The following is a 24968-nucleotide window of genomic DNA, read 5'->3' on the forward strand; positions in this document are numbered from 1 at the left end:
AAAAAAAAAAAAAAAAAAGAAGAAAAAAAGAAATGTATCAAATTAATACTTGTGATTATTTCTGGGTGGCAGTATTACAGATGATTTTATTTTCTCCTTTGTATATTTTCCAAATTTTCTGCAAGGAGATTCTATTAATTTAGTAATTTAGAAAAAATAAAAGTAAGTCTTAATTTTTTTTTTCTGACTAGATGATTCTCTGAAATAAACTAACTGCTCCTGACTGGTTTCAGGACACCAATGACTCAGCCCTTCTGGTTAGGGCACACGGATGCACTAGAGGGGTCCTGAGACCTGAGCTCCATGACCCAGACTTGTTTTGCTGCTTACTGGCTGTGTCTTTCTGGGCAACACAGTTCTGAACCTCTGTAATTGTATTTATAAAATGTGGCAATTGATGTCTGCCTCATAGATGAAGTTTAAAGACAGCATAAGAAAAATGCTTTGAAAAGTACTATACAAATACAAGTTATGTCTCACCTGAGACATAGATAAAACAGTACACACTCGAATCCCAAATGACCAACTTCTTGGCTTTATGACATCACTTAAATGACAGAACGTCTTTGAGCCTTAGCCTCATAATTTGTCAAGTAGAGATATTACTGGCTTTTTCAGAAGGTGGGTGTGAACTAAACACCTTATGCGGGACTCAGTAAATGTTTGCTTTCTTCCTTTCTTAGGCTGTCTTTCCCCACTCTGCTCTTACTCTGAAACAAGGATTTTAAAAAATGCTCTAGCATCAGCACTTTCTATTCTAATTTTAAAGCATATTATTTACTTTGATTTTTTTTTGATATGTTAAAAATGTATAGACTCTTTTTCCTTTCTCCACCCTTTTATGGTTTGGACCAATAGCAAACACAAAGAAAGCAGAACTTGGCAAAATCAATGTGAGGACTGTGGACAAATTTTATGGGGTCATTTGAGCCTGAAGTCTTCCACAGAAAGCTCTGAAACTCTAAGCACTTTACATTAGGGCAGGAAGAGTAGGAAGGGTGAGAATGTCCTTGCTTTGGTAGGCTGAAATTATTTCAGCAATTAGATCTCCTTAGATTCTAGATTTATCTAAATATACCTGTGACATTCTGTAAATGTGCAGAACTCAGAATTTCTCAGGCTTGGTTTCTGTAGTGTCAATTGACAACCACATGTCTTGAAGTTTTGTTTCCTTTAATTAACCTTCTCCATTTTCAAATCAATTTTCTCACTTCCTCATGGTGTTACTGCTATTTTAAGGAATGCAGACCAAAGGGATCAACATTTCAAGACTCCAAAGGTTCGTATGCCAAGCCTGGAACTTTGCACACAAATAGATATCCGAGCACATTCGCTGTTCATTCTGTACACCCCAACATAAAAATTCAAAGACTAAGATTAAAGTATCAGAGGATTGAGTCCTAAGTTACTATTTGAAATCTGGTTCACCTTGTACAAGAATCTTTTCTTGTGGGAATGTTGAAGATTTTTGAGAAAGAGAACAACCCACTGAAGGACCTCCCTGTTTAGGGAAGATTAACCTGTTAGATGCTAGTAGATTGATCAACGGAGATGATCTGCATGTGCCATGACTGTGAAGACAGATTAAAAAGGAAGAGGCAGATAAAAGACATATTGTAGCAGAATCTGCTAGTGCCCAGTCCATTTTTCCAGAGTCTTAGCACTTCACTGTGTTCTGGTTGATTTCTAACTGCCAGTGTCTACCCACCTTTAGTTGAGTGCTAATGAATTCACAGCCCCATGCCAAGCAGCACTCAGTCAATGACTGATAGGAGTTGATACCTAAACACTCCAGCTCCCTTGCCCTTTGGGTGGAAGAACTCTGAGCTGTGTTGTATTAGTTTCCTATTGCTGCTGTAAAAAAACTACCACAAACTAAAGAGGCCTAAGGAAACATGAATTTATTACTGAACAGTTCTGGAGGTCGTAAGTTTGAAACAGACCTTATTGGGCTAAAATAAAGATGCAGGTTTGAAGTTAGCACACTGTTGCTTTGAAGGATGCTGACCAACCTTCTGGTACAAGTAGACCCAAGCTGTGGCCAGCTTATTCTTTGAAGGAGCCTTCTTGAATTCCTCTTCCCTTTATAATCAAAACCAAGACAGGAGAATGTGGTGGTGAAAATTCCTCCACACTATGCTGAAATCAATCATAACAGGCCTCATCTTAATCCCACTTAATTTAATCCTGCTATTTAATTTAATCCATCTAACTTAATCCCACTTTGGCACAATCTGAATCTAGAATACTTGAGTCAAATCATCGAATACTCCAAGACTAGCAGAAGCCTACCCTGGATGGAAAAGGATAACAAAGTCACAAGGTACATAAAGTCAGAATCTCTTGTTTTTCATTCTGGCTATAAATAACCACATGATCTTAGACTAATCACGTAATCTCTCTCTGACCGATTTAATTTTTCATGTAAAGACAGAATTAATAAAACTTACTCCTTTTTGGAGAGATTTCAGAGTTAAATGGAAAACTCTGTGAACTTGCTTTCAGTTCTAATACAATAGCACTAATCATGATGATTCAAAGGACAGTAAACCTTTTGTTTTTCCCATGAATGCAGGTTTTAGTCAAATGCTAGCCAAGTATTCTCTGTACACTTGATGCTCCTAAAATATTTATTGTTTTTGATAATGAAGAATAATGTCTTATGCAAAGTAATCTATTCACAAACTTTCTCCCAGTTGGAACTGATATATGTTGAGCCATCTCAGTTATTCTGATAAAGCCCCTCACTACATTTGTATCTAACTTCATCAGAAACAAATGATCTTCTCGATACACTTTGGAGAGTTCTGCAAGATTTAACAATGGATGGTGACTTGTTGCATAACAGAACACTTGACTTTTTGCTCTATTTTAAATTACATTTGAGTATTTTTTATTGAGAATCTATTAAATCTAGGGCTCCAAGAACTGGTCTTCCAGTAGTTTACGTAACAATAGCTACAACAATAACCGATATCTGCATCTTGCATTACAGTTGGCAGTGGCTTCCTATAGTTAGATGTTGCCCAAACTTCAGTCATTTTTATAACAACAGCATGATATTTTGCCATATTTTCTTAATTTATGTGTTACTATTTACCAAGTGTTTTACCTTAAATTGACTTACCTTTTAAAATGTACATGTTTATTTAAAAAGTGAACTTCATATCACTACCATACCTAGAAAACCAATATTGTTTGCCATAAATAGAAAATAAATAATTCATTGATTTAGCCATTCCATAAAGTATACATATAGCAAAACATCATGTTCTGCACCATAAATATATACATTTATATTTGCAAATAAAAAATAATAATTTTTGAAAAGAAAGCAAATAAATGCAATGCAACAAAAACAAAACAATATTGTTCAGTTTCTGCCTGATACTGTTGTTGGGTAAAGGTACCTGAGCTTGAGATACATTCTTCTGTGTTTGTGTGTGTAAGTGTGTGTGCCAGAGATTAAGACAGAGAGAGAGAGACTTGCATATCTTATATGAAATTTAGAGACAGCTCTACATTGAGACTTTTAGTGAATTACTTAGATTTTTGGAAAGGATATGATGGATTAGAATCTTAGCAAGCAGTGCAGATACTGTATCCATTTTACAGATGATAAAGCTAGGGCTCAGAGAGATTACCATGACTTATTCCTTGAATACTTAGTAAATGGCAGAGCTGGGCTTCAAACACGAGCCTTTTCATTCCAAATCCTGTGCTTTCTCTAATGCACTCAAACCTTCTTGGAGTGAGAGGGGTTGCAGAGAGCTTAGATGAAGCACACTGAAGATCCATTCCCTCTGTCATTTATAATCCGGTCAAGGAGATGAGAGGGACCAAAGTCATAGATTTAAGTCGTTTCAAGAGAAAGTAGAAAAGTATATTTTGAGATAATTGGCACAAAGAATAATGGTGAAAATATTTAGCAAGTGAGCCCACTGTAAGTTGGACTATTAGGGGAGACTTTCTGGAAGAAGCAAGATGAAAACTCTTGTGTTGAAGGGTGGATAAAATTAGATGAATTGAAGATAGAGGTGAAGCCATTTCAAGTGATAACAGCACTTTGATCAGAATAATAAAAAATGTCAAAGCTCTGTCTTGGTTCACTGCAGATAGGGGAAAATGCATATATATGACAGGAAGTACTATGGCTACATTTTAGAGTCTTATGTGCTATAAAGTAGAATGAATCACTATTTTGTAATCCTTAAAAATAAACTATTTCCCTCAAAATATGTACGATTCAGCAAACTATCTACAGGGCTTTTTCTCCTAAGGAAATAATGATGGATATATACTAATATTTGCAAGAATGTGTCTCATCCTAGCAGGGCAGTTGGAAATAACTCCAGTGTTTGATCATATGGGGCTTAGTTACATAAAATTAACTACACCAATACTGGGGACCCTGTGCAATCTGCAGAAAAGATTTCAACCTTTGCTACTAAAATGTGGTCTGTGGACTAATATTGTCACCTTTACCTGGAACTTGTTAAGATTCAGTTTCTGATGCAGTAGATCTGGGGGAGGGCCTGAGATTCTGCATTTCCAACAAGTTCCCCAGTGATCTGCACATGCATTAACATTTGAGAAGCAGAGGCACATGATTAATGACATGGAGATATTTGCAATTAAATGAAACAGGCTGATTTCATAAGAATTAATTCCATATTATACTATATTGGTAAATTTTAAAAATATGCATACGTTCACACGTAAGAGAAGGAAATAGGGAAAGAGAGAGAGTGTGTGTGTGTGTATGTGCAAGACAGACAGATGGGAAGAATATATATTAAAATACCAACAGTGGTGGAATTACTGGAAATTATTTAAAGTTTTTTTCTGTGTTTGTGTATTTGTATCTACCATGAACATTCGTGCCTCTTTCAAAATATAAATAATAAAACTATATTTTCAATTCCTTTTCTGTTTTCAGAATTTTACTGAGTTCTTTCTGGAAAAATAAACAGGAACCCAGAGGCTGAACTGGAAGAAAATAACTTACAGGGATTTAATCAATGTAACAAGAAATTGTCAGAAGAAAGAAAGACTTATAAGATAAGAATTTTCCACTAAGTGTGAAGTAAATCTATGTAACCTTCACGTCCCTAGTGCTCTTGGACTTTATTTCAAAAACGAAACTTTTTTTTTTTTTTTTTTTTTTTTTTTTTTGTTGTTTTTTGTTTTTTGTTTTTTAAAGTAAAGGCTATAAAACTCCAGGAGCATAGAGATTTTCAAGACTGCCAACTGGGAGAGTACTTTCAGGATGAAACAGATCGGTTTCCCTTAACAAGTATTTTTAGTGGTTTTACTCTGAGTTCTGGTTGGGAATATTCCAGCAATGTCACTTAGAAGTTGAAAGAGGACCCAGCTGCTTTGTCAGAATGATTCTTTGCCTGCCTTCTCCCTTGGAAAATTTACCTTAATCTTTATTCATTTCTGTGAGTTGTCCCCATGTGGGTGATCCCTTTGTTCTCAGCATATGATGTTGAGAACAGCTTCACTATTTTTTTGCTGCTGGGATGTTTAGGCAATGGAAGTAAGTTAAGATGATTAAATGAGATAATGCAAATAAAACATTTATTATAAAGGAAATACTTAAAAGGTTGACTGATTGGGAACTGGCGTTGTGGTGTGACTATGGGAACTCCCCAGGGAAATATCAACTGCCCCCGAACAGAACTGAAGAAGAAGCTGTTCAAGCACCTGTGGGTATTGAACTGGGAGTGGCATCTGAGGCACCGGGTGGTTGGGGCTGTGATAGACCAAGGGCTGATCATGCAGCACCACCTCAAGAAGGCGGCATCCAGTGTACGTACCAACATTACTCTGTCTGGTAAGAAGCGCAAAAAACTTCTCCAGCAGATCCAGCTTGCCTGGAAAGAGAAAGCAGCCATGGAAGTGGAAGCCCCTCAAAACTATCCAGGACTAGTGAACCACAGCTCAAAAGGCAAAAGAGGACAAAAGTCCCCTAGGATGTAGAAATGAAGGACCTTGAAGATGCGAGCAAAACCTCTTCCTCTAGAAGATTCTCAACTGGATCCAGAAGGACTCAGTGGTTGTTTTAGAGGACTTTGGCAAAAGCAGTGCCCCTGTTCACCAGATTTCCTCCTCCCTAATCCTCCCATAGAAGGATGTCTTTGGGAGGGAAGAGGGTACAGAAGATTAGAGAAGAGCCTCTTTACAAGTCAACTCCATTTGTAATAAAGCCCTAGCACTCTGAAAATATTTTTTTGACTGATTAATTCATCATTCAACAACTGTGTACCATGTGACCATCATCTACCCCTATGGGCAGAGGATGCAGATGATCCCAGACTTGTTTCCTTACCTCAAGATGCTTTCAGGTAAGGGGATATAACCAAGGAAACACAAGTACCCTGCAGTGTCACAAGTGCCATGACAAGGAGAGGGCCAGGTATCACAGGGGCAAATAAGAGGAGTACTAGCCCCATCAAGGGGGTGGTGGTGGTAAAGAAATCTTCCTCATTGAAATGACATCTGCTTTGAAATTTGATGGACCAGTAGGTTTTGGCCAGGAATAGCTGGGAAGTTCCAGACAGTGGGAATAACACATTTACACGTTCAAATATGAGAAAGAACACAAATGTTCAGGTGCTCAACAAACTAAAAGTGCTAGGATATGAGTGTGGGGTGGAGGGTGGGGGCAGGAGAAAGAAGGAAAATAATATGAGGGATCTGTAGAGCCTGGTCATGAATGGGCCTTGTCAGCCATGCGGAAGAAGTTTCACTTCATCCAAAGGGCTGCGGGAAAGATTAGGGTCAAATATGGTATCATGGGGGTTTTAGGCAGATTGCTCTGGGCACAGGTGGAGAAAGACTGGAGACAAGCCAGGAGGACTGCAAATCAGCCAGCTGGGAGGCTGCTACAGGAACACAGGGAGAGATGATCCTATCCTCAAGCCAATGGAAATGGATGACTATATATGAAAAGAGACTGGTGATTAACTGGAAGTTGGGAGATGATGGAACAGACCCAGAGAATGTACTTAATAAATGCCCATTTTCTTCTTTACTTCTCCACAGATATCTATTGGCCACTTCAGGCCAAGGAAAGATTAACCCAGTAGTAGTAGAAAAAATATTTTCTAGAAGCAAAATAATTGTGTGCTTAGCAGTTCTCTAAGTAAGGTCTGGGAATTCTTGAGGGTCACTGCATTTCTATTCGAGGGGTCTGTGAGGTCACAACTATTTTCACAACAATTCTAAGATGCTGTTTGCCTTTTTTGCTTTTATTTTTTCACAAACATGCAGTGGATTCTTCCAGAGGCTACGTGATGTGTGATAATGCAATTGCTGTGACGGCTAAAGTTATATGTGCTTGGATTTTCTTGAGCTTTAAATTGTCCCAGTTTTAATTTCAAATATAGTAAATACAGAAAGATATAGTCTCCATAACAAAAGCTCTTTGGAGATCCTCAGCAATGCTTAAGAGTGTAAAAGAAACCTGAAGCCACAAAATTTGACAAACAATGCCATAAATATTTAAAGAAAATTTTAAAGGCATCCACTACCAAGAGCTTAACAAAATTATGAGTGAGGATAAACTCTACTGATTGAGGAGCCTAATTCTTATCTTAGTTTTGTTATCCTTTCAAATCTGAGCCGTTGCTGGCTTAATATAAAGATAATGCCTGGGATTTCATTTCTAGAAGAACACATCCAACTAGCAAAATAAAGCACATACCATACAATGTACTAAGTAGAAATATGAAATCCATATATGCGATTCTGAATATACTTTGTTCCTTAAACGTATTTTTAAAGTTGGAAAACAGAGTCACTGAGTAATACTCATATCTTAGAACAAAATCTCTGTTGTGTAGGCAGAAAAGCAAAATAGAAGCGACAGTGTGGGCAAGTGGAAAATAACACAGTGAGGAGAAATGATGCAAACTAGACTCAGAACCAGAGCTGTAAATGCAAGTTGCCAACCCAAAAGGACTTCAGGATCCCCTATGAACCATTATTTCAAAAAACAAGGGCAGTTGGCTAGCAAATCAAGCATAAACCTGGTAGTCATCCACACATCATTTGAAGAGGCCTGGAGACAGTGGAGGACACTTTTCTGTGCCCCTGAACAATACCAAAGTGGCTGCCCTTCCAAGAGGTCATCAGGTGTCTCAGCACAAAAAGTCTGGGGAAGGTCAGGATAAGAGCAATACAGAAAACAGCCCCAGAGACCGAGGGCAGTCAGAGTTCCACGCTTAGGACGAGGATTCCATATGGCTGTTAGGAATGTGATGTGGCTAGTACACTGGAGGAGCTGAATGCTTAATTTTATTTCATTTTCACTAACATAAATAGAAAGAGCCATGAGTCTAGTAATGACCACACTCGAGAATTCTATTCCAGAACTTTAGTGAAATGATCTTCCCAACCTCTGGAGAGTCAACTCTAAGATCTCCCATCATGGCGCAAGATGGGTTTGAATGTACTCTTCAGGTAAACACGTATGTGAAATCCTTGTCTCCCACCAAAACCCACTCAGCTTCCTAGGACATCTGCCAGCAAAGCCAGCTAGTTCTCCTTGGGGAGTTTGGAATAGGAGCTTAGTAAAGAGGGAAGCAGAGCAGACAAAGGAGAGGCAGGAGTCTTGCCTGCTACCCCATGTGACCTGGTCCTGAGCTATCTTCCAAATTCTTTTCCTGATACGTAACTGCTTGTTAGCGTGCTCCAGCAACACACACCCCCTAGTTCTTCCTTGAATATATCAAGCAAGTTCCCACCTCATGGTCTGTTGTGTTTATTTACTTTCTTCTTATCCTGGAATGCTCTTTCTCTGGATCAGGGTTTCTTAACTTCAGTGCTAGTGACATTTTAAGCTGGATAATTCTTTGCTACAGGGACCTGCCCTCTGCAGCACAGGGTGTTTAGCAGCATCCTTGTTCTCTATCCACCAGATGCCAGTACCATCCCTTCCCCTAGTTGTGACAATTAAAAACTTCTCCAGACATCAAACATCCCTGGAGAGGCAGAGTCACCCTGGTTAAGAATCACTGCCCTAGATATCTGCATGATTCACTTTCTTACTTAATTTAGTTCTGTACTCAGATGTCACCTCCAGGGAATCTTTTTCAAAACCTTGTACCTCTCTCTGTCCCCTTTCCCTGTTTTACTTTTCTTCCCAGTATTTATCACTAGCTAACATTATATCAGATACTTCTTTGTTTCTTGTTTCTTTGCCTGCTTTGTTTACTGCTGTATCCTAGCACCTAGTATCTAGTTGATTGTTAGATGCTTTATAAATATTTATTGAATGAAGGAAGGAAGTACCTGCACCATTTGTAAAGTCAAGAGACAGGAAGTTTTCATTCTGGGAGAATGGACACATGTCACCAGGAGAAAAGCTTTAACTCAATTTAGCTATTAAAATCTGTATTGGTTGTTACATAACAATGATAAGGCTTTAGGGCATTTTCTAATAGTGGGCATACTTTTACTCACCTTCTCTAAAATTATGCTTTGAATGCAAAAATAAGTTATAATTTTAAATGTATTTGTCAACCACTTTTATAAATAGTATGCAATTTTGAGACCTAAAACTGTGGTCATGTCATATCATCAAGAATCTATGTTCTTACCCGATTTTAACATCGATGTCTCTTTGCCATTGTGCAAAAGACATTTTGATAACAAGAAGAAGGCCTGATGAAAGGCCTACATTTTCCTTCATGGTTATAAATTGAAAATGTGTTTCCAAGAGGTTTTTATTAGCATTACTGTGTATAAGCCTATCATTTCAGTAACTCCAACCCTAGGAAATGTGCTGAAGTCCTTACTTACTTGTAAGATTGAGGTTTTTCACCCCTGATGATTTGTTATAATCTTTCTGAATTCCTCAAGAATACTAGACTAATTTATAAGATGCTGACTTTCTTCTGGAAAGAAGTATAAATATTAAAAAGAAATTACAAGCACCAAGTAAATTGCACATTTTGGAGAATAAGGGAAGAATATCCCCTAAGTGTTGGTAGATGGTCAGAGTATTCTCCTACAACCTGGATCTAGCCAATTATTAAATGAAGTCCCATAACACCTCAGCTCCTAAAAATCTGCAGGGACTAAGAACTTCTGAATATATTAACTAGAATTTTTTAAAGTTAAGTAATTCTACTTTCACATTTTCAAGGTTTTTACTGATGAAAGTCTTTCTACAACAACACACACTGCTATCCTTTTTAATAACAGAAAATCTGAAACTCTGTGTGTGTGTGTGTGTGTGTGTGTGTATGTGACCTATGGCCACCCTTTGTGAAGCTGTGCATATGCACAAACAAGGGTGGGTGCAAGTCTCAGAATTAGGTCCCCAAGGGTGGCCCTACAATTTGATTCCTCCTCCAGATGGGGTGCAGCCCTCGCAGAACCATAAAGGCAGCATCCCAAGCCTGCCTTGTAAAAAACTGACTGCTGAATCAAAAGACCAAGAGCAGCCCTTCCCTTTCAGGGTTATTTTGATTCTTAAAAATAAAATAAAATAAAATAAAATAAATCACCATCTTTACTTCTGTTTCTAGAGTCTCAATTTTTCACTAGTCCTATAAACCTTGTTTGTGATTTCTACAGTCAGCCATTTTGGCAACCCACAACACTTGCCTTTTCCCTTTCACTATTTGAATGGAGGAGGAGCATTCCTTATGAGTCCTTTGAGAATTACAAGAATGTTTGTGTGTATATCTATTTAAGGTATACAACATGATGTTATGAAATACATACATACAGTAAAATGGTCATTACAGTGAAACAAATTTAAGATATCTATCATGTCACAGAGTTATCCATTTTTCCCCTCTGTGGCAACAGCAGCTATAATCTGCTCATTTAGCAAGTATCCTGAATACAATATGCTATTACTAACTATAGTCTTCATGTTGTACATTAGATCTTTAGACATGTTTGTCCTACATATCTGCTACTTTGCACAGAGATAGAGAATAAACAGTGGTTCTCAGGGGTGGGGTTGAGAGGAAGGAAATGGAGAGATGTAAGTCAAATGATACAAAGTAATCCAAGAATTTATGTGAGAAGAGGTGGGAAAAGTCTACTTCTAAGGTGCCTCAACCTTTCCCCCTAACTCCATCCTTACCACCACCACCATCAAACACCATAATAATAATAATCAGGAAATTAACACTTCTAGGCACCTGATGCCAGACTACATTGTTTTTGAAGTATTTCCCAATGTCAAGCTTTGAACAGAATTATAGATACCTACAAAATGAATAAGTTTGAATGTTTTATATAGTATTTGCAAGGAATATCAAAGTCCTCTTGTATTTTCTAATATTTTGCTTTCAAAAAAAATCTCAGTGGATACACTGACAGGCAGAAAGATGATCAAAGATATTAACCCTGCCCCTTCAAGATTAGAGGCATAATTGCTTAGCTGGAGAGAAGCCAAGAAGACTCAAGTAGGACTCAGGTTTGCAATAATCTTTTCCTGAAGGTATAAAAAAAAGATGGAAACCCTTGGGAAGTATTCTGCATCCATCTGTGCATTAGCTTGTTCTTTGGAATCAACATTATGGCTCCTCAGACACCTCTGTGCTAAGGATTTTTTCTGAAAGTTGAAAGTTTTATTTTTCTACAAGACTAGTCCCTGTAGGCACAGTCAACCCATCCTCATTGTGTTTGAGCCCAGGCACAGTCCACAGGGAAGCTGGCAAATGTGACCAAGGCACACTATTACATGCTCCTCAGAGGGCTGGAGGGTACTTATAAATGCATTCCCTTGAAGAAAGAAGCAACTGGCAATTTTTATACAGCTGCATTATATGCTGATTATGTACAAAGGCTAAAACCAGGCAAAGTACCTAGCAGAAAATACCCATGCATTATTCAACTAATATGAATCTGTTGTTTTTCTAATTTGCTCTTCAAAACATGTCTTTTCAAGTTGTTTTGAGTTGCAGTTGTTTTGAGGGAGGAAGAACAAAAGTATTCTCTCTTTTCAGGAACAAAAACTCAAATAAAAGAGGTACCCCCCATTCAGCTAATCATGGCAGCTTTAATAATATGTGGGCAAAATGTACAAAAAACTTACAAAATTAGAGACTTTATGAAGAGCATCCCTTTCTAACCAAGTTATTTTAGAACAGACAAAGATAAACAATCTATTTATCAGGCTAGGTTTTCCAGGCTTTCCCATTCCAAGTCATTCTTATGTTTTCTTTCCTTCTTCTTCTATTTCTCCCTTTTGCCTTTCCTAATCCGTATTGCAAGATACCATGTACAACACACTTACCCCTATTTAACTGCACATGTTCACAGTATCCTACAGTCAAAAGCTCTACTTTGGCAGCAACTTTTTATTGATGAATGCATTTTATCCTGATTACATGACAATGATGATGGCTTACTCATTATTTCATTCAGCATACTTATTATGGGCTTACTATGTGCCAGGAAATGTGTGAGTCCCAATGACAGATAGAACAGGGTTCCTAGCTTCATGGAGCTCATATTCACTGGTTAACTACATGTATGAAAGCTTTCAGTAAATTTTGTGTGCAGTGACACTCTCCTGTGATCCCAATGTGAGGTGATTTAATTTATCCTCACATTAAATATGATCCTCCTGAACAACACATTGGTGTTCCTTTAGGGCTGATGTCTTATATTTGCCTTTATGCCACTCATATCTTGAGAGACTGCTGAGATCTAGAATAGCTTTTTGATAACCCCCTTTGCCTACCTCCCCATCTGACCCTTTCTTTCTTACAGGTTCTTGGTGTTTACAGTTTATAGCCACTATCATCACCCTCATTCCCACAGTCTCTTTTCCTTTCCTATTCTTCTGTTGTTTGCCACATGTTTTCTGCTTTTTTATCTTTCTTTTGTCTTGGTCATTCTGAATGCTTTCAGTCTGCAGTCAATGGCACTACTATAATCTCTGAGTTTCCAGGTCTTATTAGTTACTATTGTTATTTTTATACACTCAAAGGCTGGGTAAAATATTCTTTACAACACACATTCATTGGTTCCACCACTGTTTCTTTCTCCCCCATCAAACATAGTTCAGTGCTATTCCAGATGCTTGAAGCTGTTTGTGATCTGATATCTGAGTTCTGGATAATGAATTACTGCAGCTCACTTTGCCAGAGACAGTGAGAGTTCTTCCTGAAATATAAGGTACACTCACAATATTTGATAAGATATAGAGGGAGAATTAGAAGGTAACAGTTAATGACTAGCACCCTGTAAAACAGGCCAAAGGGCACCAAGTTTTGCAGTGTATTTCTATGCAAACTTGAGCATATTGCGCTGGTTCACTGATTCTCAAGTTTTCAGTAAAGAAAATGGGAATGTTAGATCACAAAGAGAGATACACTAAGGTTCCACAGAAAAAAGATGCCTCACAAGTAGCCCAGTACACTCCGGTGCATTTTGAAATGGTGGTGGAATGAAATGGTTAGGTAAGTTTAGTTTTTTGGTTAAGCAAGAATTACCATATGCACTATAGATGAATTTCTAATTTTTAAATAATCAGGATAAAATGCATTTATCAATAAAAAGTTGCTGCCAAAATGTTTGCCTCAGAGGTCATTAAGAACATAACAACCAAAAAATCCTATTGATTTGTCTTTTAAAAGAATTATAGAAAATGGAAGTCTATACAAAGTCATCTACATTCTAATGTTAAACTATTCAACAATAAACTTACACAGTATCTGTTCACCTGTTCTGGGCCTAATCTATTGTTTGAGAGTCTAAATTTTTTAGCTGACTTTTATCTTATTTTCTTACTAGTTTTATACACCTTCTCCTCCTTTTTCTATGGTTAAAATCATCTGAAGCCTCTTGCAGTGATTATACTGGAGTAGGCTTTTCCACTAAAGGGTCATCAAAGAATTAGTTCTTCAGTGACCCCACTAAATGAAAATTCCACTAAAAACTTTTGTTACAAGAAGAAAATGCATACATGTGTTAAAATCTAATCAGACTGGGATGTCTAAAGACAAAAATAATGGCCAGATGATTTAAAACCTTTTTTTTTTTTTTTTGAGATGGAGTCTCCCTCTGTCGCCCAGGCTGGAGTGCAGTGACATGATCTCAGCTCATTGCAACCTCCGCTTCCCAGGTTCAAGCGATTCTCCTGCCTCAGTCTCCTGAGTAGCTGGGATTACAGGAGCATGCCGCGACACCTGGCTAATTTTTGTATTTTTAGTAGAGATGGGGTTTCTCCCTGCTGGTAAGGCTGGTCTCGAACTCCTGACCTTGTGATCTGCCTGTCTTGGCCTCCCAAAGTGCTGGGATTACAGGCGTGAGCCACCATGCCTGGCTGATTTAACATTCTTTGTTTTAGACGGGGTCTGGCTCTGTCACCCAGGCTGGAGTGCAGTGGTGCAATCTCGGCTCACTGCAACCTCTGCCTGACAGGCTCCAGCCATTCTCCCACCTCAGCCTCCTGAGTAGCTGAGACCACAGGTATGTAGCACCACATCTGGCTAATTTTTTTTGTAATTTTTGTAGAGACAGGGTTTCACCATGTTGCCAGGCTGGTCTCGAAATCCTGAGCTCAAGCAATCAGCCCACCTTGGCCTCACAAAGTGTGGAGATTACAGGTATGAGCCACTGTGCCCAGCCAATTTAACACTCTTATAGCATCACCATGTTACTTGGACTGGCACCTGTGGTTCTTACTGGAAGTCAGGCTTATGGTCACTGCATCAGGGACACTGAATGACTAGACCATGACATGAATCTCATACATGTTCAAATGCTTACATCAAGTTTCCATTGTGGGAAGGCTTTCTTTTAGTTCATTGAAAGATGACCCATTTTCAGTCCTCTTCAACTTCTGGAACTTTAAAGTGTGGTGCCAACTTATTTCCCTCATGATTCTCTCTGAATTTATGCTGGTTTCTTGCCTGTTGAGATTTTAGAGCTGTGAAAGTGGGACACATTTCCCTTGACACATTTCAAACTATTTGAGAAAGAAGAATCCATGTGCAATAAGCTGTCACACTGAATATTAGAAGAAAGCAATCAAGTCCCTTGTAAAAGGAGTCTCAGTCACCTCTCTTCCACCTCTACTTCATATAATACCACAAATTTCAAGGTTCCTAAGGAATCTTCCTTCTGGGCATAAACTGCAAGACTTTATTGCTTGAAGAAGTTTTCTGGGGCAAAGCTTCCTAGCCTAGTGCTCCTAGTCACAAGACATTCTTTTCCTTGGTTGCTAGCGTTGAGTTTTGGGTAGGAGCATCTCATTATTCCTCTAGGGACTTATTACAACACTCTTGTCACCAAATTAGTAGATAAGAAAGTGTGGCTAAGATGTTAAAACCTTGTAGATGATTTGCTACCTGCTTCTAATTTCTTTAGCACTATTATTCTTGTTCTTGTCTGACCTAGACTACTCCACATCATTTTTTGCTTTATCTGAGTTCTTTACAACACTCTCAGAGAAGAGTTCTGCCTTTACCCATATTGCTTCCTAGACTTTTGCTGTACAGAGTGAGAGCTGAGGCTGAGAAATGAGAGGAACTGAACTGCTTGAGAGTTTGCATTTAAAACCTCCATTAATGATAGAGGAGAAAGGGCCCAGAAGGTTGAGATGCAGAGGAGAGAATGGAGGAACCAGCCTGGGTTGCACTTAGGAATTTATGGAAAGTTTCATTTTTTAATTAAGGTCAAATCGTGAGTACTTACAAGAATATCAGCAAGTTCACTGATAAAATAAAAGGGATTTCAAACTTAGACAAAATTCATATAACTACCTCAATGGCTGAGAAGGTTTTATCTCATGTTTTATTTATCCATTTGAATCATGCTCTCTTTGGATTTCCATTAATTGCACATAACAGAAGTGATCACACCTAGAAACTGTTCATCAATGAATACACGAAATATATACATAGTTAGGTGATTTCAAGCAAACCACATTAGCTTTCATGGTCTCAGTCTTCAACTGAGGTAACTCTGAAGTCCTTCCAAATCCCATTGGAACTCTATGATATGATTCACATAATGAAATTTCTACAGAGGCTGGGAAGTGACATAAATGAATGAACTAGGCTGGAGGTAAACCGGAAATGCTGTGTTGCTAGTACTATTAGGTTGGTGCACAAGGAATTGTGGTTTTCACCATTAAAAGTAAGTACCAACCTCATATGACCAAGAAATGTAGGTAACCATTTCTTTGCTATATTGTCTTTTTTCTATTAAAATTTAAATTTGTAATTTATTATTTTAATTTCAACGTATACCTCCTCTATCTAAAATAAAAGTTGAAAATATTACATCTTAAGAACTCCTGGGTGTGCCCCACAAAACCCAAATGCACTGATCTGGGGCTTTGGGGACATCACTTTGACTTATTCTTAGAATCTACAATAGTTTACCAGATACTGTGAAAGAGCTGCAGAAGATGGTACAAACTGTTCAACAATGGCGTGAAAATGAAAGTGCTGACTTGGCCGGGCGCGGTGGCTCACGCCTGTAATCCCAGCACTTTGGGAGGCTGAGGCGGGCAGATCACGAGGTCAGGAGATCGAGACCATCCTGGCTAACACGGTGAAACCCCGACTCTACTAAAAATACAAAAAATTACCTGGGCATGGTGCCGGGGGCCTGTAGTCCCAGCGACTCTGGAGGCTGAGGCAGGAGAATGGTGTGAACCCGGGAGGCGGAGCTTGCAGTGAGCCGAGATCACGCCACTGCTCTCCAGTCTGGGTGACGGAGTGAGACTCCATCTCAAAAAAAAAAAAAAAAAAAAAAAAGTGCTAACTTGAGACACCATGGTCTGAAAATTCAAGGTGGAATTTCACAGTGAACACACGGATTATGAGCCCTGAATGAATTCTTAACTGGTCCCTGAGTGTTGGTAAACTGTGCAGCTGGTAGAAGAAAGCTGTAGCTGTCCATGGTGCTTAAGAATTTTCCTTAATGCTGGAGTCTCGGAGTCTGTGGTATGGAAATACTTTACACTGAACATATTGTACATTAACAATTACATATCACCTTGATGTGACTAAAGAGATATTTCTGACTCATCTCAATAACAAACACTTAAATAGAAACTCATATTCTTGATTTTCTTTTTGTAGTTCTAAAACAATTTGTGTACATGTGGAATGGTGTGTGTGTGTGTGTGTGTGTGTGTGTGTGTGTAGTGTGTGTGTGTGTGTGTTGTATCTCTAAAAGCTTCTACCAGCATCACATATTTCCCTGATGTTAATATTTTCATGATTTGGTTATCTACATTTCCAAAGTATAGTGCTTGACACAAGTGACTGTTTAGGTACCCAGCAATTCAGCTGTGGAGTGTGCATAGGAGCATCAGTTTCTGATCCTTCTTCCCATAAGTTTAACTCCGTGGTAACAATTACCTCTTATAAATTTAAGAAAAATCACTGTTGTTCAAAGTAATGGGATTTAAAATTCCTCAGAATAAACCAAAAGAAAGAAGTTGAAAATAGCATCTAATACCCCAAATTTCCAACTCTGAAAATCCCACTTCAAAAATACAACTCACCTGGTTTATTTTAAAATGAAACATCAGTTCTGTATATTAATAGAGACCCAGAGCAAAATGATTTCAGCTGGATTTCAGTTACAGTAACCCTTTCCGTCATCAATATTCTAAAATGCTGACCCTCTGTTGATACTGGCTAGAGGAATTTTTGTATGTATTTGAAATTATTTATTATTTTGGAGCTAGCGCTTTGATTGGTGCACCAACAACAAAAGAAGAGAAGACAGAAATATGTGTTCCAATATGATAACTAAACACTAAAGTCCTCTTTCTTTTTTCACAATGAAGTTTTAAAAGCTTTAACCATGAGATGATGAATCTGATAAAATCAGGGCAATTAATAAAGAAATTAAATAATAAATGAAAAGAAATATTAGAAAGCATTAAAACAGGAGGCTCTTTAAAATGTCATTTAATCCCCATCATTTCAGACGCTTTATGTGTCTTCATCACATCATTCCTATGACTTCCTAATGAAACAGTTCTACGGTCCTCCTCAGTTAATCATTCCAACACATAACAGCCTTCATTTTGAGAATAGTTTCATCCTATTTAATCTTAATCTTTGCCATATAAAGTTTATTTCCTTTGTGAGCGTTTATGTTTGTTTACTGATAGAGAAAACATTGTCATTATTCTTCACATAACTGAAAAGTCACTAAATTAGTGAGGTTCATTGCTTTTTTTCTGATAAACGGACCTCATATTTTCAGACTCTCTTTGTCTTTTACTCTCCATCTTCTAATATAAGGTTATTTTGCATAATACTTTTCCAAATTCCTCATACCCCATTGGTTATGCAATCCCTCTTGAGAGAGGAAAGCATCCCAGAGACTACCTGTCAGCTGCTATTATATTTTTTGTACGTGTTACTTCCATGATCTTGCTCAAATCTAAATGGAAATTATAGAGAAGAGTATTTAAGTAGTTCTATGTATAATAGGAAGTGGGTCCTAATAGATTTCCTTAGGTGAAAAAACCTGGATTTCAGAATGCTGAAACAGAGGAAATAAGATATCATCTTCAAGAATGTTCTTTTGGAACGTTTATGAGATTATCAATTCTCTTGAAGCAATAAAAATATAACTCTTCATAGTTGTTAACTGAGCTGAACTGAGAATGCTAGGTTCATCATATATTTTGGTATCACTTTAAAATAAAAATATTATGACCTACTATATAATAACAAATAAAATCCTGTCTCCTTTGGTACTATTACATCTTTAACAGAAAAGCTGAAAATAGTTGATTAATATTTGGTTTGTAGTTCTGAAGGTATACCTAAAAAGTGCAGGATAAATCAAGATAATCTTTAAAGGAATCATGGGATATTTATCAGAAAGAACCAGTTAATAATGTTACAAAATGCCCATTAGGCATACGCATGTGAATTAGGTTCTCTGGGAAGTTAAGAAACAGGATATTAAAACAAAACAAAACAAACAAAACAAAACACCCCAGGATATTGAATCCCTATCTTCAAGGTACTAACTCTCAACCTGAAGAGCCTATGCAACAGAAATTCCAGTGTCAGCATCATACAACAAAACAATAAAGAAGATGACCCCTAAACAATCTTAGCACATATGTATTGTTGACTTTGGTTGGGAAGGACAGACATAAGGAGAAATGTCAAAGAGAGTTTCTAGAGCATTTGGAGGTGCTAGACTCAGGTGAAGCTCATATGGAAAGAGATTTTGACTGATGTTGTGAAAGGCTATTTTCTTGTCCTAATAGAATCTGGAAGGTCACCTCTGAAAGTAATGAAATTCTTTCTGCACTGCAATAAGATTGTTCAATTTTTAATTCAAGGAAAATCCCAAAGCAAACAGCACATAAAATATTGGGGCTTGGGGGTGGTAGTGATAAAATTATCATCAAAATTTAAAGACCTGTCAATCTAAGCATGCACATGGATCCATTTTAAAATAAATTATATTGTTTTTAAATGACAGATGCCATTTTTATCATGCACATTCCTGCAATCTAATTTACAATAAATCTCCAAACAGCTTAAGGCAATTATTTTAGGTAGTGCTTTATCTAGTAGTCATGTCATGTGCTTTCTTATTCTATTTCTGTTGTATAGATGTGAAGGAGTTTTAATGTATTTCATATTTCTGCTAACAACAAAGAAAAATAAGATACACCAAAAAAGAATGAGCCCACAGAACATCTGGTACTCTTCCCTCATTAAAAAAAAAATACTTAATACAGGTGTTTCCATTCCAAACATTCTATCATATTCCATTTAATTTACAGTCAACGTCCCCCACCAAGCCATCTTAAGCCATAAGCTGTGTCTTTCATCATCTCATAATGACTTTAACATAGACCCTGTGAAATAAGCAATTTTTGCCATAAGACTTTAGGATCGAGTATAACACTAGAAGGGACTCCAAGAAATATCGGTGCTATTACCTTGTGTCCCAGTATAGTTGAATCAGATATGGACATGTCATTTACTGTCTTATTCATAGAATTCTTCTTGAAATCTAATCTCAGGAGAATTTCTAGTAATAATAATAGAAGTCCAGGGCCAGAAGCAAAGAAAGAAAAAAAAATTACAGCAAAATTTTCAACTCAAAAAGTTTTTTCTACATCATACTTCAGGACAGCAGTTAACAAAAAAAGCTTAATTGGGCAAACATTTTTTGAGAGTCTACTAGATACTGAGTGCTGTATAAGGTATGTCTCTGTTGATGTGAGCATTTTGCCATACTGAGTATTTTTTACTAAAATTCACATTTGTTGGAATGCATTTAACTATTTATGTCTTTAATTTATAATCTAACTCATGATATAATCTGATGTGTGGTACACTCATAATGTCAACACCATTATAATTTTTGCCAAATCTCATTAATTTAATTTCCTATATAGTGATATCAATACTGACACAATTGTAGCAACTGGGAGAGAATGTTAATGCATTTGGAGAAGAATTTAAGAGCAAGTCCTTCCAGAAGACTTCTTTTTTGGATAATTCAGAACACAAAATTTGGTGGATACAGAATCATGATTAATCTCACACTTGGTTAAGTGCATAGCTGATGTTGCTCAACCAGACTTAACAAGAAATGCTAAGAAGAGAATGATACTTCTACACAGCAGCATGTGATAATGTCTGTTTTCCAAACATGACACAATCAGAGCAAGTCATTATCTTTGAGAAAGGTGATGCCTTCAAAGATTAAATTAAAGATTCAATAGATATTTGAAAGACAACTTTGCACAGTTTTGATTTGTAAAAGATGAACTGGGGATGGGATAAAATGTCTAAACAACTTGACATGCCTTTTGCCTTTTTTGGAGTGTGGGTGGAGGTTGGGAGGAGATCCTGCTAAAAGCTAACATTATTAATACAAGGTCTGATATTTTACTTCCTTTTCAGTAAAACAATGCCAAGTGTCTTTGTGGCATTTGTAAATGGAGAACATTCAGCTTATGCCCAATCTAATTATCTCCAGATGCTTTTAATTCCAAAATACCCACATTATTAAGTTCAGGAAAAATTCATTCTTAGTTTAAAAGAGAAATAAAAGTATTTAAAGTCTTTCAATTTCTGGTTAATGCACAAATTTGGCATATTTAGAAATTTAAACCTCTTTGAAACCAATAGGGCGTATTTCAAACACAAACGCCAGTTAGATTAGATACCATTAAAGGGAGACTAATAAGCAAACTACAGTTAAATCCAAAATCCTGTACAACTTCAAATGCCAGTCAAACCTCACCTCTTCCTTGTAGCCTCCCCAACACTCCTTGCCAGAGGAGCTCACGTGCTTCACAACCTTTCCAGCCCTGGTCTGCACCATTCAAAACCTGTCTTATACTGTAGTTACATTTATCCACTATTGTACATGCCGGTGGGGTAATTTTGTACCCCTAGAGGCATTTTGCAATGTCTTGAGACATATTTGATTGTCCTAACTGGAGAGGGCGTGTGCTACCAGCATCTAGAAGGTCGAGACCAAGGATACCGCTAAAGATCCAGAGTGCTCAGGTCAGTCCCCCACAACAAAGAAATGGTGCTCGGGCTGAGAAACCCTAATTATATCCTGCACACTGTACATCTGGTAAGTGGTTAATTTTATATTGCACGTTATAATTACATGTAATTCAATCAGTTGTTTTCTCAGTAACTAAAAGAGTGAATGCCAATCCAAATGTGCCTCCTCCAGAATAAGTGAATAGTTTAGGTAAGAATTTGGCTCAACATTTTATTTTTATTCTATTTTGGCTTAGGATGAAATGCGTACAAATTCTGTTGAATGTTTTGATAAAAACTTTCAGAGTTGGAGGTAAACTGTCTTCATAATAAGCTATTTTCCTAGGACTTCATTATATACACCACAGCATTTTTTTTTTTTTGCAGCATTTTATGTGCACATTTACTTTTGCCATTTTAAAGGAAATATATGCAATAATATAATGAGATAGAATATGAATAAAGATTGCAGTATTAAAAAGCATATAAAGGCCACCATGACTGCAGTCTTTCATGAGAGAGAATTTGGTAAGAATAGTTTACATGCTCTCCTCAGTGTTTCTAAAGACACAGCACTGAATGGAAGTAATATGGACCCACAGATCAGCACTCAACGTAGCATATCTTAGAGGAGTTTTTTCCTTACTCCCAGGATACACAGCTGCTGCCCATATTCCCCTCTGGAGTACAGTTATGTCAGACTTGAAAGAAAATCCCAGTCCCTACTCTGCCCTGGTCCTTTTATATCCAGACGTATAGAGCATTGGGGAAAAAAAGCACGCTTTCAGTATACAGGCTTCTTCTTAACAAGGAATATTTACAAACACTGTGATCTCCTGATTCTCAAAGCAAACTCAGCTCTAGCGAGCCCACATCCTCATTTAAGAATGAAAGTGGAGTCAAGGCCCATGAGCCCTGATCAAGATTTCTGCCTCCAGCTTTACAGCTCCTCAAAAACCAGTCTTCACAGAGTCACCTCTTGGCGCACAAATATTTCACACTGAACATTGCGTAGGATTACACTTTCTCTCAACAGGTAATCTTCTTGCTGCAGTAATAACACTTTAATTGCCTGGAAAGGAATATAACTTCAAGAATACATCCAACCAAAAAGGTAAAAGGAAAAGGCAAAATCGGGTTCTATAAACTCTAGTTCTATAGTTTCATGTGTGTGAATGTCTGTAAGCTTGTGTTATTCTCACTTATATTAATTTTGTTTGTTTATCTTGTTTTATTTTAATAAGAAAGCAAATAAAATTGCAGTGTGGTTCCAAAAAGCAATCAGAAAGCACAGCACTCCCCGTACAACAGGAAAAGGAACAGAAGAGAAGGTTGTGATTGGCTCCTGGAGACCTCAGCGACCTCCAAACTGAACAGAGTGTGAAATGTGATTTTGCTCTCTTCATAATGATTATCAAATTCCTGTTGGCTAATACAATTATTTGGCACTAAATATCCTCTACTTGTCATGCATATGACTAACTTAAAATCATTACAGGATGTCATTATTCATATATGGTTAACATAGCTAAATTCATTTGCAGTTTACCAACTGTTCTATAGAATATTTTTGCACCCTGTAGAATTGATCTATCCCAAGGCATATTCAACGTGATATATAGAGCCTTTCTTTTCTTTTACGCCAAGGGAGGATTTTAGGCTGGCTTTAAAGTTCTAATGAATGCTCCTGGGTACATTCTGTTTTTTCCTTCTTGTCAGAAAGATGGTATTTTATTTATCGCTTGGTAGTACATGTTAAATCATCATACTGTCATATACCTCTGTGAAGTCAATCCCAGATTTATTGCTTGTTCCCATTTCATTCAAGCACCTACAACATTTGGGCTGAAACTTCATCATGATTAAAGAAGCAAACATTATATCACCTTATTTATTAGGAAAGAAAAGAAAGCAATTCTGTGTCCGTGGGCTCAAGCATTCCTAGGTTCTTCTTATCAAGCAAATCTGCTGACATTTAATGCTATGGCCTCAGTTTAAGTTAACATACATATTAGACATTTTTATGTGGATAAAACCAAAGAAGAGGGGATCTGTATACAGTGATATTTTGTCATCGCCCATTAAACCAAAAAAAAAAAAAGAATATTTTAGATATAATCCAAATTTTTGAAAAGTGACTTTAAATAACTTACATCACATTAAGCCTGTGATCATTTTGCATTAGAGTTTGGCTTTTAATTCTCCCCACTATCTTACCTAACTTATTTTTCCCTATAGCATTTTGCATTTTCCCATACACTACATCATTTAGTTATTTATTTTGTACTGTCTTCCCCTCCCCTACAAGAAGGCAAGCTCCAAGCAGGCAGGGATTTTGGCCAGTTTTGTTCCCTGCAGGAGCTCAGACACTTAGAACAACGACCAGCATGTGGCAGAAACTTGTACCTGTTTGTTGGATGAATGAATATGACATCTTTCACTCTTTCTCCAATTTTTTTAGGCATTCATGTAATTTTGCTATAAATCCATTTCCAGAAGAAATGACTTTTTAAAATTAATTTATCCTAAGTGTGGAAAAGAAGACTCAAAAAAATATCCTATAGTAATTTATCTTACATCCCTCTCAGCAAAGGTCTGATCAGTTTTACATTTATTTAAAAACATGATTGGCGTCCCCGCGTGTGTGCACCTAATCTCAGCTGGTTCACCCGAGACCCACTGAGCACCAACCCTAGTTCCCCGCGCGGCCCCTTATTCAGTCCGACAACATGAAAGAAACAATCATGAACCAGGAAAAACTCACCAAACTGCAGGCACAAGTGTGCATTGGTGGGAAAGGAACTGCTCACAGAAAGAAGAAGGTGGTTCATAGAACAGCCACAGCAGATGATTAAAAACTTCAGTTCTCCTTAAAGAAGTTAGGGGTAAACAATATCTCTGGTATTGAAGAGGTGAATATGTTTACAAACCAAGGAACAGTGATCCACTTTAACAACCCTAAAGTTCAGGCATCTCTGGCAGCGAACACTTTCACCATTACAGGCCATGCTGAGACGAAGCAGCTGACAGAAATGCTACCCAGCATCTTAAACCAGCTTGGCGCAGATAGTCTGACTAGTTTAAGGAGACTGGCCGAAGCTCTGCCCAAACAATCTGTGGATGGAAAAGCACCACTTGCTACTGGAGAGGATGATGATGATGAAGTTCCAGATCTTGTGGAGAATTTTGATGAGGCTTCCAAGAATGAGGCAAACTGAATTGAGTCAACTTCTGAAGATAAAACTTGAAGAAGTTACTGGGAGCTGCTATTTTATATTATGACTGCTTTTTAAGAAATTTTTGTTTATGGATCTGATAAAATCTAGATCTCTAATATTTTTAAGCCCAAGCCCCTTGGACACTGCAGCTCTTTTCAGTTTTTGCTTATACACAATTCATTCTTTGCAGCTAATTAAGCCGAAGAAGCCTGGGAATCAAGTTTGAAACAAAGGTTAATAAAGTTCTTTGCCTAGT

At 37.4% G+C, this 24968-nt stretch overlaps 1 protein-coding gene and 2 pseudogenes across 4 annotated transcripts in view; 2 read left to right on the plus strand and 1 right to left on the minus strand.

Annotated features, from left to right (window-relative positions):
- Positions 1–24968, minus strand: part of SLC24A2 (solute carrier family 24 member 2) — a 271049-nt gene that overhangs the window by 187270 nt on the left and 58811 nt on the right. The gene's annotated exons all lie outside the window — the stretch shown is intronic.
- On the plus strand, positions 5644–6071 carry LOC108540834 (uncharacterized protein C11orf98 homolog pseudogene; annotated as a pseudogene).
- On the plus strand, positions 24224–24968 carry LOC108540845 (transcription factor BTF3 pseudogene; annotated as a pseudogene). Its single transcript, XR_001888782.1, has one exon. The product of XR_001888782.1 is annotated as a transcription factor BTF3 pseudogene (transcript).

The sequence above is a fragment of the Rhinopithecus bieti genome, unplaced genomic scaffold (genome assembly GCF_001698545.2).
Source record: "Rhinopithecus bieti isolate Rb0 unplaced genomic scaffold, ASM169854v2 scaffold_17667, whole genome shotgun sequence".
NCBI classification, from domain to species: domain Eukaryota; kingdom Metazoa; phylum Chordata; class Mammalia; order Primates; family Cercopithecidae; genus Rhinopithecus; species Rhinopithecus bieti.